This window comes from Dipteris shenzhenensis, chromosome 11 (genome assembly GCF_047967505.1).
Source record: "Dipteris shenzhenensis isolate YYH24624 ecotype China chromosome 11, Dip_SZ_1.0, whole genome shotgun sequence".
NCBI classification, from domain to species: Eukaryota; Viridiplantae; Streptophyta; class Polypodiopsida; order Gleicheniales; family Dipteridaceae; genus Dipteris; species Dipteris shenzhenensis.
The window spans coordinates 54497332-54514389 of record NC_141606.1 but is presented as its reverse complement, the minus strand read 5'-3'; positions in this window follow the sequence as shown (position 1 = coordinate 54514389).

Sequence of the window (17058 nt, the reverse complement as noted above, 5' to 3'; positions counted from 1 at the left end):
ATGCAATTCAAAGAAATGTATGAGATCGAATGGGTGGGTAAGTGGAAACTTTCTTTGATAGCTCCCATAAGGAATAGAACAATAAGATTGTGTTTTCTTACACTTGACTTAACATGATTTAGGTCCTTAATTGTCTTGACCCATGGTTGGGGGATATTTGGAAGTCAATGCTCTTTTCATTGAATTTTGAGGGAGCTTAAAAGGTTATTATACTTGAAAAGATTAAGTGCATAGCACTAGCCACCCTTAGAATAGAGACGAAAATATATATGTCTCTTTGTTGGAGGCAAGCTCAATCATGAGAAATATGTATTCTATGCTTGCTTCTGATGTTCCCTATAGAGGGTGAGCTTACACTTACCATATATTTCATTTTGTTATTCTCCATTTAGAGTGTTGGTTGTATTAAATCTAGTTGTTCTTATCTATGTTCCCTATAGAGGGTGAGCTCAGACTTACCATTTATTTCATTTTGTTTTTCTCCATTTAGAGTGTTGGTTGTATTAATTTATTTGTTCTTATCATTTGTTATTATCCATTTAGAGTATTGGTTGTATTAAATTTATTTGTTATTCTCCATTTAGAGTGTTGGTTGTATTAAATTTATTTGTTCTTATTTATGTGTTTGTTGCAAATTTTGATGGTTACCTCGTGAGGTTTTTTTGGAAGAGATAGAGAATCATGCCATTGTAGTATTTGAGGAACTCAAGAATGTGGACACTACCTCAAGACTACCTCTTAGTTAGTACTATGATGATATAAAATTAGAGGGGAGAAAGCATATGTTCACATCTCTCAAGATAAGAGAGTCCATTGAGTTGAGACATGTTGGGAAGCCTCATAATCTAGCTTCAAAGAAGATGAAACATGATCAAGTAGGTCCTAGAGTTTTCTTTAGGCAGAGACTTCATTCCATCCTTTTGCTATTCTCCTATTGTGTTCTTTTATTACTATCTTGTGCATAGATTTAAGGGTGGTAGCACGTTTGGATGGTACTATGCTTTTTGTGCATAAAAGCTTGTTCTTAAAAAGCACATTTTTAGCACTTTTCAAGAGGTGCTTGCTTGTGACATATCCACCAGCCATGTAAATTATGATTGGGCATTTTGCACATGTGGACATCCCATGACACTCGTAAGCTTGTAAGCTTTCATGATACCACTACTTCAGTTGTAACTACTACTTCATCCCTCGAAAGTCATCTCCCTTGTCTCTCACACAGGTCCTCCATCTGAATCATCTCCCTTGCAGGTCTTGAGCTCAGCTCAATCCTCTCCCTGGCAGGTTTTGAGCTCTAGCTCTCTTCTCTTTCCCCTCCCAAGTTCTCTACCTTGAGGTGTTGCTCTATTGTGCACTATTTCCCTAGAGGCTATCGCCTTTTTCTCTCCCTCGCAAGTCTTGATCTCAGCTCATCCTCTCCCTCACAAGTTCTGAGCTCTACCTCTATTTACTTTCCCTTGCAGGTCCTCTAGCTCAGCTATTGCAACTCTCACTCTCTTTATTACTACACGTCTCTACCTCTTTGAGTGGGTGCTACAAGAATGTCGCGATCATCCACAAACCTACAAGCCAAGAGATTTTGTCACACTGCTATGAATTTTCATGAATTTTATGGTCTTATCATGGTTGGGAAGAACCCGCTAAGGCTTACAGATGATGAGCTTCTAGTAAGAGAATGGCTCACTATGTTCAATCAGCCCATGAAAGTTAAAGGACTACAAGGTGAAGGCCAAAAGTATTCGAGACCTAGACCTTCTACAAGAGGCTCTAGACCTTCACTTTCAGGTTTACCAAGAGGCACCCCCCAATGTGTAGTTTGGGATTGCATTTGCTCAAGGTTTTCCCTTCAGCATTGCAAGGCTGCAAAAAATGCCCCTACAAAGGACGATCTCACTGTCAACTAGGCTGAATTCACTGAAAGCATGGTTTGTATGGTCCCACAACAAGGTAACCTCCAACAAAAAATTGAACGATTCCAACAAAATAATAATCTGTCAGCTGACCCCTTCGAAATAGAAATGGAGGAAGATGTTAAAAGTGCCTTGAGGTATAGGGAGGGGGAATTTTTTGGCACTCTATTTCTCACGTGCGACGTCTTCATCTGCCCAAATCTCACATTGCCGTGGCACACCATCTATAAACTACACAATGCCCAAGCTGATCGATAGTAAAAAAATCCTACATGCTACAAAGATGAGACTTGACCAGGCAAGTCAAGAGGTGGACACAGCTGTAAAATTTGTAATAAATAAGGCTAAGAAAGACAGGCTATGCCAAGAGAATTTGTCAACAACAGTACATACATTGAGGACAAAGCTCCAAGTAACACAAAATGAAATATCAGTTTTGGCTCCTTCAATTGACCCAGAGCATTTCAAAAAACTACAGGCAGACATTGCCTCATTCACGGACACATTGGAGATCCTAGGATTCAAAGTAGAAGCCCCAAATTTTGAGGAGAGCATACCTCATTTAGAGGTAAGACTATATAAAATTTATCATACACTTTACGTCAGGTCCTTAAGTTTTTTAATGATGTTTCCATAGCCCATTGTGTTTACCTGAGATTAGTTTTGTTGTTGTTTTGACATGCAAGCGCAATTACATGTGGAAAGTCTACTGTCTTTCAGACGAGGTAGCAACAATATCATTTTGCCAAAAAAATGATGGAAAGAGTCCAGTACAATTAGTCTCTTTGTATTTTCCCATCCCCACCAACAATTGCCAGTACAAAAGATGACGGTTCAACGTGTCTTATGATTGCATAGCCCTGTGGTGGGTGTGGCTTTACTATTGATAGAAAAGAATTTGTTGTGGTGTGTGTGCTTGCGTGTGGCCATCCTTACCACCAGTTTCATTTTGCAAATATGTGTTGGGAAGACACACATTGTAGGGTGGTTGGTTGCTTGGAAAAAATCCCCAGAACAGCAGTAGTGAAATTGATGGGGTTTTAGGCTCATCAATTGGTATGCCTCACTCCCTATTTTATTTTGTATTGCATATCTAATTTGTGACCGGTTGCCCACTGCTTTCTATTTTCCTATTTTTGTAATGCTTTACATTTGCTTTTTCAGTGGTTTGACAATCCTTTACCAATGCTTTATGGATTACTTTACAACTGCTTTCTCTTTTAAAACTGCTTTCCATGTAAACAGTCATTGCTTTTAGTATGCTTTGGCACTGCTTTGTGACTCCTTGCTTTTGTGAGTGCTATTGCACTGCTTTAGCACTGCTTGTGAGTGGTATGGTAGTGCTTTGGCACTGCTTTGACTGCTTGGTCATTGCTTTGCATTTGTAGACTGCTTTACGTGGAATATGCAAAGTACTCTACATGTGCTTTGTGGGTCTCATTGCTTTTGCACTGCTTTGTATGTGTCCTTGTCAATGCTTAGTAGTGCTTTGTGACTACTTTACCACTACTTTGTCTTTTAAAACTACGTTCTTGTATACAGTCGTTGCTTTCAGATTGCTTTGGCACTACTTTGTGACTGCTTTCTTTTGCAGTGCTTTAGCACCTCTTGTGAGTGGTTTGGTAGTGCTTTGGCACTGCTTTGACTGCTTGGTTATTGCTTTGCATTTGTAGACTGCTTTACATGGAATATGCAAAGTACTCTACATTTGCTTTGTGGGTCTCACTACTTTAGCACTGCTTTGTATATGTGCTTGTCAATGCTTAGTAGTGCTTTGTGACTGCTTTACCATTGCTTTCTCTTTTAAAACTTCTTTCATGTATACAGTCATTGCTTCCAGATTGATTTGGCACTGCTTTGTGACTGCTTGCTTTTGTGAGTGCTTTTGTAGTGCTTTGGCTTGTGAGTGGTTTGGTAGTGCTTTGGCACTGCTTTGATTGCTTAGTACTACTTTGCATTTGTAGACTTTTGTACATGGAATATGCAAAGTACTCTATATGTGCTTTGTATGTGCTTTTGTCAATGCTTAGCAGTGCTTTGTGACTACTTTACCCCACTGCTTTCTCTTTTGAAACTACTTTCCTGTAAACAGTCATTACTCTGGCACTGCTTTGTGACTGCTTGCTTTTGTGAGTGCTTGCACTACTTGTGAGTGGTCTGGTAGCATTGCTTTGATTGCTTGGTCATTGCTTTGCATTTGTAGACTACTTTACATGGAATATACAAAGTACTCTACATGTGCTTTGTGGGTCTCACTGCTTTAGCATTGCTTTGTATGTGTGCTTTTCAATGCTTAGCAGCGCTTTGTGATTGCTTTACCATGGCTTTCTCTTTTAAAGCTATTTTCCTATAAATAGTCATTGTTTTCAGATTGCTTTGGCACACTACTTTGTGACTGCTTGCTTTTATGAGTGATTTTGCAGTGCTTTATCACTACTTGTGAGTGGTTTGGTAGTGCTTTGACACTGCTTTCTGACTACTTGGTGACTGCTTTGCATTTTTCGACTGCTTTACATGGAATTTGCAAAGTACTCTACATGTGCTTTTTGGGTCTCAGTACTTAGCACTGCTTTGTATGTGTGCTTGTCAATGCTTAGCAGTGCTTTGTGACTGTTTTACCACTGCTTTCTCTTTTAAAATTGCTTTCCATGTAAGCAGTCATTGTTTTTAGTATGCTTTGGCACTACTTTGTGACTGCTTGCTTTTGTGAGTGCTTTTGCACTGCTTGTGAGTGGTTTGATAGTGCTTTGGCACTGCTTTTTGTGTACACAGTCACTACTTTGTGACAGCTTGATTTTGTTAGTGCTTTTGTGACTGGTTTGGCAATGCTTAAGAATGGGTTTAGATTTTTGTTTGCTTTCCTTCTATTTTTGGACTTCTTTACATATGCTTTGCATGGGATTTGCAAGTGCATCATGTGCTTTGTGACAGTTTTCAGGGAGTACTTTGTTTTCGCATTGCCTGTGCATGACTACATGATTACTAAATGTGTTCTTGAATTAGTTTTCATGTGTTTTCTCCACCGAGATAAAATGTCCATTTGAAATTTGGCATGCTCTGTGGATGGCAGTCTTTGTTGATAATTCACAGGCAAGATCATCTAACAAGCCTGGAGGACTTGGACCTGCACATGCATTTATTGGTGAGCTTGCACCTTTCTTGGGCAGCACAACCCATGAGAAGATTCCTGGCCACAGCCCAGAGCCTGAGCCCCATTCTCCTTTTTGGAAAGTTGTTTTTGATAATGAACAGGTGAGGTCATAAAAAAAGGCCAGAAGAGAACCTGATTGTATGTTTATTGATGATGAGATAACACCTTTGTCAGGCAGCCTAAGGTCTGTGTAGAGTCCTATAAAAGTGGTTGAATTAGAAGATGGAATAGACACACAGATGGGTGATGTACTTGCATAGGTAGGTTTGGATGATCTCATAGATGCAGCCACAACTATAGGAGATGCTGCTCCCAACCAAGAGACCACTCCAGATGGGTTGACCATGGGACAGTGGTGGATACAAAGCACAAGACCATGTAGAATAATGCAGCTGAGGCCAATCCACCAATTGCATAGATTCCTACTATAGCAGGGCAAAAAGGACTAAAACACCAAGTAATGCTGAGAAGGTTCCTAAAAAGGATGCAAGTCCTACAGTTAACCTAAAAGGAAGTATGCACCACCCACGGGCTCGCAAGAGATTGTAATTTTTAGATTTGGAATCTGGATTTACCCCCATGTAATGAAATGTCATCTAAATCAAGTCATTCATATTGTGATGTCTCTTATTGTAGTCTAAATATCTTCCACTTATTATGCATGCTCTCCATCTGAGCAAAGATCATAAACCTTAAAATAATTTGATTATCATACATTAATATTATATTGTCCTGCACTTGAGGTTTGTGACTGCTTACCTCATCACTCCCCCCTCTAAGAACTTAAAAGTTGGGCAGGGAATTGTATCTTATTAAAATTACAATTCGAAAATTAAGGTGCATAAACATGTGTTAACTTAATAAGAGAGCGAGAGATGGAAAGAGGTGCCTTGATGAAGCTCGTTTATGTTGTGGCTTGTATAGGTGATCAAAAATTATCATTGGTCGTGCATATAAAAGGTCCTTTCAAACTCTAGCCTAAGATGAGTGCAAAGACATCATGTGGTTCGCATCTAGGTCAGCACAAGAGAGCACTAAAAAGATATGTTGCAAAGCTATGGATCATTCACCATACCAGCAATATCGCAATACCCCTCATGAACTCAGAGAGTAGGATTTTGTTGTCCCCCTAGGACCTGACGATTACATGATCCCAGAGAGCAAGAATGCAGAATGACGGCACTTGTGATAGACATGAATGGTGTGCTAATTTATTATCACAACTATGAAAAGAACCTATTCTGGCCCTGATGGCATCGTCTCATGCATAGCAAGTACGAGACTTGCACAGAGGGCCCAATTGTGACTTGACATTTCTGGTGCCGGAGGACGCAAAGACTTTTCTATGTTGGGTTGCTCGATGGTTCGATGTATATATATGGAGCAAGGATGTTTTTATCAAAGCTATACTTATATATCAATATACAATCTTGGCAAAAGTTTTTTGAGCTAATTTTTTAAGTTTCACAATACTTGTAAAACATTTTTTTTTTTTTTTAAGTTCTAAATCTTGGCGAAACTTAAAATTTTTTCTCATTAAAGTTTCAAATCTTGGCAAATTTTTTAAACCATTATTTTTATTAGGTCATACAAACTTTCCACACCAATATAAAAGTTTCGCTTCTTAACAAAACTAATAGGAAAAAATCATCCATGATACAGAGATGCAATCTATTTTGTGGTGCTTTAAGTTGTGTTTTCTTGGCCTGGAGAATGTTATCTCAGGATTTTTGGATCAGGAATATTGTGATAGGGCACATTTCACCATTTCTTATGGGAAACTAATATTTTTCAAGAACCTGTGGTATTTCTGGGAGCAATACCCTGAGAATACCCTTTCTATGATGTGTTGAGCATCGTGCTTCTAGATGATAGCTTCTACAAGTGTACTGGAAATCCAGCAGGGACATCTTGTGTACTCCCAAAGTTAGATTCAGTCCATGTGCATTGGTAGCACAACTTTCTAGTTAGGCATGTAGGACCTTGGTTATGCGATGGTTGAAGTCATGGGATCACCAACAATTTGCATCTGAAGGCTACTTTGGTGCTTGGGAAGATACAGATAGCCTGCTAGTTGCAAAAAAGTATGATGTTTAGCCTAGATGGGTAACAGCCCCCCAATTGTGGAGTTGATTGCTTCTGGGGCGTGTTACATGTTTATCAGACCAAGGCAGAGGACATTTACAAGCTGTTATCTGTGAAATTGTTCAAGGATTGCAAATACTACCTATAACCTTGGTCATGTACCTTGTTGTTTTTTCATAAGGTGTAATTTTTGGATATTGGATCATGTACAATTGTTTAGATGGATCATGAACATAATACCAGACCATGTGATTATTCAATTGGATAATGATCATATTATATTTATCTTTGTGACTTGCATCATATCTTGCCTAGCTATAGTGCTTTTTGACTGCTTGCAAATATTATCAATAGCTTGGATTATGTGCCCTATGGTTGCATCATGAAGTATTACTTTTGCTAATGGATCATGACCATTACTTGACTGATGTATATACAATGGTTTCTCACATATTTGGTACAACCAATCATACTTGGCCTCTTTTTTGGGGGGAGACAAATAAACAATCATAGAAAATGACAAGAAAATAAACAATCATAGAAAATGAAAGCAAGTGTGGGAAATAAATTAATTAGAATATGGTCTAGAGATCATAAGGATGCTATTGTAGACACCCTGATTCTCTTCAAGTGATAGAAAGTACAAGTTTCTCTCCCCCTCAATGGATTCCAATGGAAACTTGATTGAACTTACGAGATAGGAATATAATATGACCTTAGGTTTATGATCAATAAGCTTCTAGCGGCAGTCACCTTACTGACCATAAAAGAGACCCTTCACAACAAAGGAGATTGCAGCAATTATGTTTCCCCAAGCATCCTTCATAGCCTTTTGGCTCTTCTCCTTAGCTTTGCTACACTTCAAGATGTAGAAGTCAGCACCCTCTTCATTGTCTACCTCTTCATTCACTGCGAAGTTTTCTCCCATGCAAAGAGCATCGCTAAGCATTTCATGATATCCTTTGAAGAGAGGCTCCTCAATGGGCTCCTCATCAATATCCAAAACACCTTCATTGTTAGGAACAATGATGTAATATTCCCAACTAGGCACATGCTTCTTAATGGTGCAGTGTCCCCAAGACTCTTGAATACAAGCATTGCATTAGCATGACAACCTTTCATTGCTATTTGACTAACAAGCCCTTGTGCAACTCCTTTTATACAATGCATGGATTCTGTTTGTGGCACAGGTTGACAGTCCCACTTTATAAATCTATCAATATCTCCTTCCTTAACGTCCCAAAACACTCATGTTACATTCCTCTTCTTAGATGCATAGCTAGCTTGAGCCCCATGAAACAAGTTAGCCCTCAAAAAATCCACGACATCTCTTGCATTTTTTAAGGTGGCTCCATTTGGCTTTAATAATTCACGTGTTTGTTCCCTCTTCACAATAGCCCCAGCCCCATTGTGCTCACCCTTTTCATGTCCAGATCCAAAGAAATTCCATGCCATATTCAAACCCACCAGTTGTTCAAATCTAGAAATGAAATAGAAAGGTCTTCTAGCCTTGAATTGAGAGGCTTCTCCATCCAACCAAACCCAATGCCTAGTCAGCTTCAACCCTTGATCGGATAACCACCTATGATGTAGCATAAAACAATGCTAAACAAAGAGGGTTTCGTGCACCTTGTCATATGAAATGAAAAATTTTGCTCGTTGGAAGAATAGTTCTTTGCGAAGTCCACCACTAAAACCACATCTTTGGGAAACCGTAGTAGTAGCAGACACTCTTTGAACTATTCAATCTACCACCTGCAAGTGCAATTGTGCTTGATAAATATTTTGGGGTGAGTCTTCATTAACCGTATAAGTTTGTTACAATACATATCCTTGCCAACAAGGTCTTTCCTTTGCTTTTTGCATTTTGTTCAATGCTAATCGCTCATCGAACCTTCAATGAGATTGAAGTTAGGTTTTTGTTGGTTGGACACACACATGAGGATATCGATCAGGTTTTTAGCGTAGTCTCAAGAGAGCTAAAACACAATGACGTGGAGACGCTGGATGACTTGATAAGAAAATGTGGGAGGCAATTTGGTGGCTCCTCTACAAGGAAGATACAGTATGCTCCATGGTTGAAAGGATGTATGATTGGAAGAGTTTTATTGTACCTTTCATACAAAAAGGTGGTGATGCCCTGATTGGCCATAGCGCTCCACACTACTTTCACCTTTTCTTAAAGGATAACAAGCCAGTGATGCAATGGCAACATTATTCTCATGATACAAAATGGGAACCCCAGCGAGAAATCTAAAGGTGAAATAGAAGGCTTAAAATCTTTTATTACATACAAAGAGGAAATGCTTCGTGGATTTCTTGATTAGAAGCCCTCTTGGAAGGAACACACTACTGTTGTAATTGAGAAGACCTATCAATTGATAAAGGACCTTGAGAAAATGCGAGCAGATGATGCTAAGGCAAAACGTCCTTTATTTTCACCGAATGTTGGTAATGACAACTTGCACCCATCGTTTGATGTCTTTGAAAATGAGTTTGATTCGCTACTCCCACACCCATATTGTGGACCGAGGAAGAGAGAGTTTATGCCAGAAGGAGACATAGACATCCATTGTTTTGTTGCAATTCGACCATTAGACGATGAGCATGAGAATGTTAAGTTCTGGGTTGCAAAAGTGGTGGATGTGAGCATGGATGACCAGGGAAAAGTTAGAACATTTATAACACTATGGTATGAGCCAAGGGGTAGGAAGAGAACCAGTATAACAATACATTGTATATTGGTTGTTTGAAAAAGGAATGGGTCCCAAACCTTGAAGCAATTTTAGAGCTTTCCACAGAGACAGTCATAGCATCCTGGAACTCAAGGATAAAGAAAACAAGGAAGCACATGGGATATGATGTAGAAGAAAAAATAAGAATATCGCTACCAATTATTTTTCACATTAAAGAGTTTTTTAAGATGCTCACTAAGGAGGAAGTCGAAGAAGATAGCAAAAACAATGAATGCCCATGACAATACCATTCAAGCATCAATAAAGACTCTAGATGACAATGTTCTTATGAGATTGAATGAGGATGGCATCCAAGCAACAAGTGACGATGAATCAGACATTCAAACAAACAAGTGTCATGTACTTACACATTTGTCAAGGAAGAATTGAGTTATTGAAAAGGCTACGTGTCAAACTCCTTTTAACAAAGACTCATGGAGAGCAATATTTCTTGTAAACATATGAAAATGTAAAATTGCAAGCATAGCCATAACTATTTTTGGAGCACATTTAAAGAGTCTTGTATGTCTCTTCTCTATTTTAACCTTTACATTTTGTGGGACTTCAAAAGTGTTATGGTCTTCTACATCAAATTTTAAGTGCATTCTTTTGGATTAAATTATATTAATGTGTCTTATTTTGAAAGTGATTTTTCATGGGTTTAAATTAATAACTCATGATTTTTTTAAAACGTGAATAGGATTGTTAAAAACAAGAAGTACAAAAGTAGGATTTAATCAAAGTTTTTACATTATTAGTGCACCATTATAGAGATAGATTCTAAAATTTATTATGTGGAAATGACAGTGCCAAAAAGTGAACTTTTGATTCTCCAATGAGATTTTCATAAACTTTTCATTTGGGAAGGATTTTTAAGATTAGTCCAAGAGTAGACAGATGAGTCCAAAATTAATGAAATAAGTGTTCTTAAAAGGGTCTCTCCCTAGTCCCATCCACAACAGGTCCCACACCCCTGTGTGCTAGATGTGGAGTGGAGCATTTATTCAATGATTATTCCCTAAGGGGGCCAGTGACTGTGACCACCTCACTCAAGAGCACTAGCATCAATTTGCTAAGCATCGAACAAGTTAAAGTAGCAGTGGCTCCCTTTCAAAGGTCATCATAAGGATGCAGGCAAAGGCCCTAGGCAAGGAGATGAAGAGGTAGGCAAGGAAGGATAGGAGTTCCATGTCTCAAATTCTTGAGGCACACCAGTCCCCGTAGACCAAGCCCAAGAAGGTCACCAAGGTGGGTGAAGGAACAAAATCAAGTGCTTATCCAAGATGGCTCAGATGAGGAGACATCCACCCTTGCCACCTCCTCTAGATCCAAACGAGCCCCTTCCTTGGATGATCCTAGTATGCCCCCATATTTTGAGGTAAACAAGCCAATGTGGGCCCAAGGCCTCACATCACCTTCTCATAAGGGAGCTTAAACCTGGTCTTAGAAAAACAACGCTTAATAAACTCAGTATGGGAATGCCAAGAGAAATTTGAGCATAGGCTCAAGGTCAACAGAGGGTCAGATACCATCCACCCTAACCACCTAACAACTCATAGGGGAGAGAAGGTACTTAGAGTGCCATAGAGAGTAGAAGAAGCAAATCCAATAACTCAGAGGTCCCGAATGTGATGCAATGGATGTTTAAAGAGAACCTAGTGTTGCAAAATCTGAGAGAGGAGGAAGACCTCTACGGCTTTGAGGAGACACTATCAGTGGAAAGGGAGACCTCCTAGGAACCACGTGATATTTTTGGGTTAATGGCCTTCCTCTCCACAGAGGTCAAGATGCCAATCGCATCCTTGCTATGGGGGAATCCTACCCTCTGGCAAGACCTCTCAAGCTGGATGAATGGGAAAATCCTACCCAAGAACCTACCAACCCTAAAGAAAACAAACCATAAGCAGAGGGCCAGAACTTCCAAAGGGAGGACCGGTTGACCCTGAGAGCATGTTGCTTGGAAGACTCCAAGTTATTCACTCATTATGAGGGGGGCATCTATTGGACTCCCCTCTGTAAGCCCCCATATGAGGAAAGCATGGGGGGGGTGGACCTAGGGATACTGCCACATGGGTAGAGAATGGGGCTACCACATGGGTAGCACATGAGCTGTCATGTGGATAGCACAAGAAATGCATTAGAAGGAGACCTTGTGCAAGAAAGATGGCAGGGTCATGTAGCCCTAGATCTGGCCTAGCAAGACAAAACTTTAGAGCAAGCGTATGGCCTACAACAGGGCCCAGTGAAGGGTGTGATGACGTCAGTAGAGTATAGACCCACTATGCAGGGCTATACAAAGTCCTACTGGCAATGCTGACGGTGTCCTAGCTGAAGGCGGGATCTGCAGTGGCCAAAGGCACCTACATGGCATGGCCCTTGGGCCTTCTATGGAGCCAGCAACAGGTTGAGAATAGGGCCAGCATGTAGGTAGAGAGCTTTGTCCCATGGCGGGCTACCGCGTGGCTAGGTGGGTCTAAAGAACAGCCCCCAACAGGTTGGTTTATAGACTAGGGGGGTAGATTGGTCAGCCCAAACAGACCCTAAAAGTCAGCCCAACCAGGTTGATTGGTTCAAGGGCCTTGTGACCTATAAAAGGAGAGGCCCCTTAGCCTCAACAAACATCTTCTAGAGCCAATACTTCAAAGGTGATGACACAAATTCAACTATCCCCATTGTGGGGGTTAAAGGTCATTGTGCCTTTACCCCGGTTATGTACAATACTCAAACGTCACTGTGCCTTTACCCCGGTTATGTACAATACTCAAACACATATATAAATGAATGAAAAAGAAGATTAGGGTGGCTCTACACCCACCAAAACTTGTGTGGCTCTCTGTTTCTCTCTCTCCCTCTTCCGTCCTTGCTTCCGTTGAGAGCACTCTCACCCATAACCTACTAGAACCAAAAGGTTGACACCATCCTAGATGGGGAAGTAGGTGAGTGTTTGCACCAAAGAATGTTGGGAAACATGGGGGAAACCTTCCCTTGAGCTAGCCCATCTTGTACTGAAGCTATCCGATGGCAGAATTGTTGAACCTCTGGGAGTTCTCATGGGTATTAACATTAAGAAGTTTGGCTTCACGTACCCCGTTGGATTTGTGTTTATGAACTTCACCTAGCAAACCAGATATGAAATCATAAGTAGGCCATTCCTACAAATGTCCGGACTCATACATGATTGGCGCATGGACAACATCTATTTACACCATGAGGAGCAAATCATGCGAGTGGACCTGTGCACCAACAAGGCCCACCCACTATCCGGACACCGATTTGCCACAGAATCTGACACAATGGATAGGACAACATCCCTAAAACTACTCCAAACTTGTGAGACAGAGTGTGACAGCAAGGAGGCAGATGAGTTTTGCTATGCCCCTCTTCCCAAGCCATAGTTCCCCTCTTCCCAAGCCATAGTTCTCTCAAAATTGGATGCACATTCTAGAAAATATTGACGTTACAAAAAGAATAGGGTTCCAAATAACAACATGTGTGAACAATTGAATATAGTGCTGCCCCTCCAAATGTTTAACATGCTCAAACCCCATAAGGTGAGCAAGGGGGAAGTTAGAGTCAAATCAGACCTCCATTGGCTGACATATGTGGGGGCCACTACTACTCACCATGAGTTTTCCTCTGATTGGGGATCTCAGTTGAGTAGGGTTATCTCTCCAATAGGCTCCATAATTGCCATGGAGGAGCCCCTTTTAGATCTAAAGCTCCGAAGTTCCTAATGCCTGAAGTCTTTCACCAAGGGCAAGGGAGAAGCCACCCAAAAAGCGAAAGAGGAGGAGGATGAAGAAAAGGAGGACTTGTGATAGGTTCCTTGTCATTATAAGTCCTACACAATAAAAGACAACAAAATCTTATACCAGCAGGCCAAGAGAACCCAAGAAGAAGGTTTCTGTAAGGATCCGATAACCCAACCAAAGTTAAGGAAGTGAACCTAACATTAGAAGGGGCGGAGCCACAACCAGTACACATAGTAGATGACCTCACCCTGAACGAGGAGTAGGCCTTAATTGCCCTCCTTGAAGAGTACAAAGATTGCATGGACTAGAAGTATACAGACATGAAGGGTGTGAATGTTGAAGTTGTGTAATGGTAGATGACATCAAGCTAGTGCAACAGTGTCCCTATTCTATGAATCCCAAATATATGCTCATAGTGCAAGAGGAGATCCAAAAACTAATAGATGAGGGATTCATCTATGAGATAGAGCATACAGACTAGGTGTTGCCCATTGTCATAGTCCTAAAGAAGAATGGAAAAATCCAAGTACGCGTGAACTTGAAAAATGTCAATGCCACAACAAGGCATGACCACTACCCATTGCCTTTCATGGAACATGTTCTAGGAAGAGTTGTCAGGATGGAAGCTTGCAGCTTCCTAGATGGGTTTTTTGGGTACAATCCGGTATCCATCACCCTAGAAAATCAGCATAACATTGCCTTTTCAACCGAATGGGTTGTGTATGTGGCTAAGGTGATGATATTTGGGCTCACCAATGTGCCCGCCACATTTCAGTAGAAGTTGATGATCACTGCTTTCAAGGAGTACCGAAGAGACTTCATAGAAGTCTTCTTAGATAGCTTGAGTGTGAATTCAAAAAGGGATGATAATTTAAAATACCTAAAGTTAGTCCTTGAGAGGTGTAGGTTGTACCGGATATCTCTAAATCCTCTCAAGTGTCAATTTTGGGTCAAACACAGAGTGATTCTTGGACACACATACTATCCAAGAATGGGATCTCCATAGATTACAATAATATCAAGCTCATTCTAGAGATAACCCCACCTACAAATGCCAAGGGAGTGCAATGGTTTACATGCCATATGGGTTACAATTGAAGATTCATCCTATTCTATGCAGACATAACCCATCCATTTTAAACGTTGTTGGTAGTCTTTGAGTGGATCAAAGAGTGTCAAAGATCCTTTGAAGCTCTCAAGCTAGTTCTAGCTACAGCACCGGTATTGCAAGCCCTAGATTGGAATCTAATATTCCACGTCCACACAGATGCCTCAAACTTTTCCATTGGGTGCGTGTTAGCCCAACCACTGAAGTACAACTTGGACTATCCCATGTACTTTGCCAGTCGGCAATTAAATAATGCTAAGGTTAATTACACTACAACATAGAGGGAAGGTCTAGCCATGGTTTATGCAATTAAGAAGTTCAGGCATTACTCATTAGACAACAAGCTTTTCTTTTTTGTTGATCAAGCACTACTATAATTGGTTAATACACCCTACATGACGGGACACATAACAAGGTGGATGTTAATCCTCCTAGAGTTTGACTTCACAATCATAGTGCATAAAGGAAAGACCCACGTCCTAGCCAACCGTCTCTCAAGGATTCTCAACAGAGAATATCCAACAGGAATCAAGGAGGACCTCCCATATGCTCCCTTATTTCTCATTAACATAATTCTGGAATGGGCAATAGGCCACTAACTAGCAAACGGGTTACCTGTTGATAAAGTCTTAAAGAAGGACAAAGCCCACAAACTCATTAAAGATGTAGCACCATACCAACTAATCATAGGCCAAGTCTACCGCATGGGAAAATATGGCATTATGCACAGATGCATGTGTGAACACAAGTATGTGCACATGCTCAAGGAAGCACATTTAGGAATAGAAGGAGGTCACTTCACCATTGACATTATAGCATGTAAGGTTCTCTAGGCAAGCCTTGGGTGGCCAACCCACTTTGGGGATGTAGCTGAGTTTTTCAAACAATGCAATCCATGCCAAAGAGTGAAAAGTCCCATAAAGCAGATATGATGCCCCTAGCGGGAATATTAACCAATCAACCTTTTGAGAAATGGGGCAAGGATTTTATGGGTCCTATAAGCCCAGTAGCTACAAGAACGGGGGCCAAGTACATCATCCTAGCTACAAATTATTTCACCAAATGGGTGCAGGGAAAAGCCACAAAGAAAGATGATGACTAAGTTTTTATATGAACAAGTAATCACATGGTTTCGTTGTCCCCACTCAAACGAGGGAGTTCCTAAAAACACATGGAAATTTCCTCGGCAACCCAATGCTCTATATGCCTGTCATCTACCACATGTTGGAATAGTAGCCCCAACAGTTGGATTTGGGCAAGCTGACAAAGAAGCCATAGGAGAAGTTCTGACAAAAGAAGAGACAAAGGCGTCTGACCCTAAAAGGCTCAACTGAGTTTGACCCCATCAAGCCACCCTACTCAACAACCACTCGACAGCCAATCTGGGAGCAATATGAAGACCATATTGTGAGAATTCTTGGAGAGACAGAGATGTCTTGAGGCCTCAAACCGTCAACCCAAGCCCCATTGATGTGGACACCTTTCAAGGGGAGGATATAGTTAATATTGGCCTACACCCCGAGACAAAATCGCTTCATCCCGCCTCCTTTGACCCCTAGACTATAACCACCACCCTTGTACATGCCCAAGGTCCATCCTCCTTTGTCACTGGCTGCTCTTCCTCTCCATGGGCAGGACTCACAAAAGCCTTACATTTTTGCAGTGCACCAAAGTATCATGCGTAAGGAGGTTACATCGTGATGTCTGCCGAACAAGGCAAACAATATGGAGCTCCAATTACTAGATATCATGGCCCAATTCCCTCAGGTACTTTACACCCTTTTGTAGAGCAAAGGCAAGAGCATGCCACCCAACTATCCCCCTCTCTAGTGCAAGCTCAAGTCAAGGCACGTGAAAGCCACACACTCATGATTGCCGCACAGGCTATTGGGAAAGCCACCCTAGATAAACCAGAGGAGTATAGGGTCAAGGTCCGAGTACCTTGAAGGGACTTTACAAAGCTTAAGGATGAGCTCTCTGCCAAAAAATCCCTAGTTCAGACCATGATGAACCAGTTGGACAAGGCAGAATCATGCCTTAGAACCATGGAAGAGGGTCGGACACAGGCTAAGGAAATGTATGCAAGGCAAAGGGAGGGATCTGAACAACAAATCTAGATGTTCCTCCTCTCATAGGAGGAAACCCTCACCATCACCTTGTAGATAAAAAATGAGCAACTGTGTACCTTTGGACACCCAAATGAGTCCACACTAGAAGACATGGAGCAACAAGAGTTAACTATGTATAGGAAGGCTCCGCACAGCTCGCCACCTACACACTATCCCCATGCACAATCTCCCAGACCCTATAGAAGCAC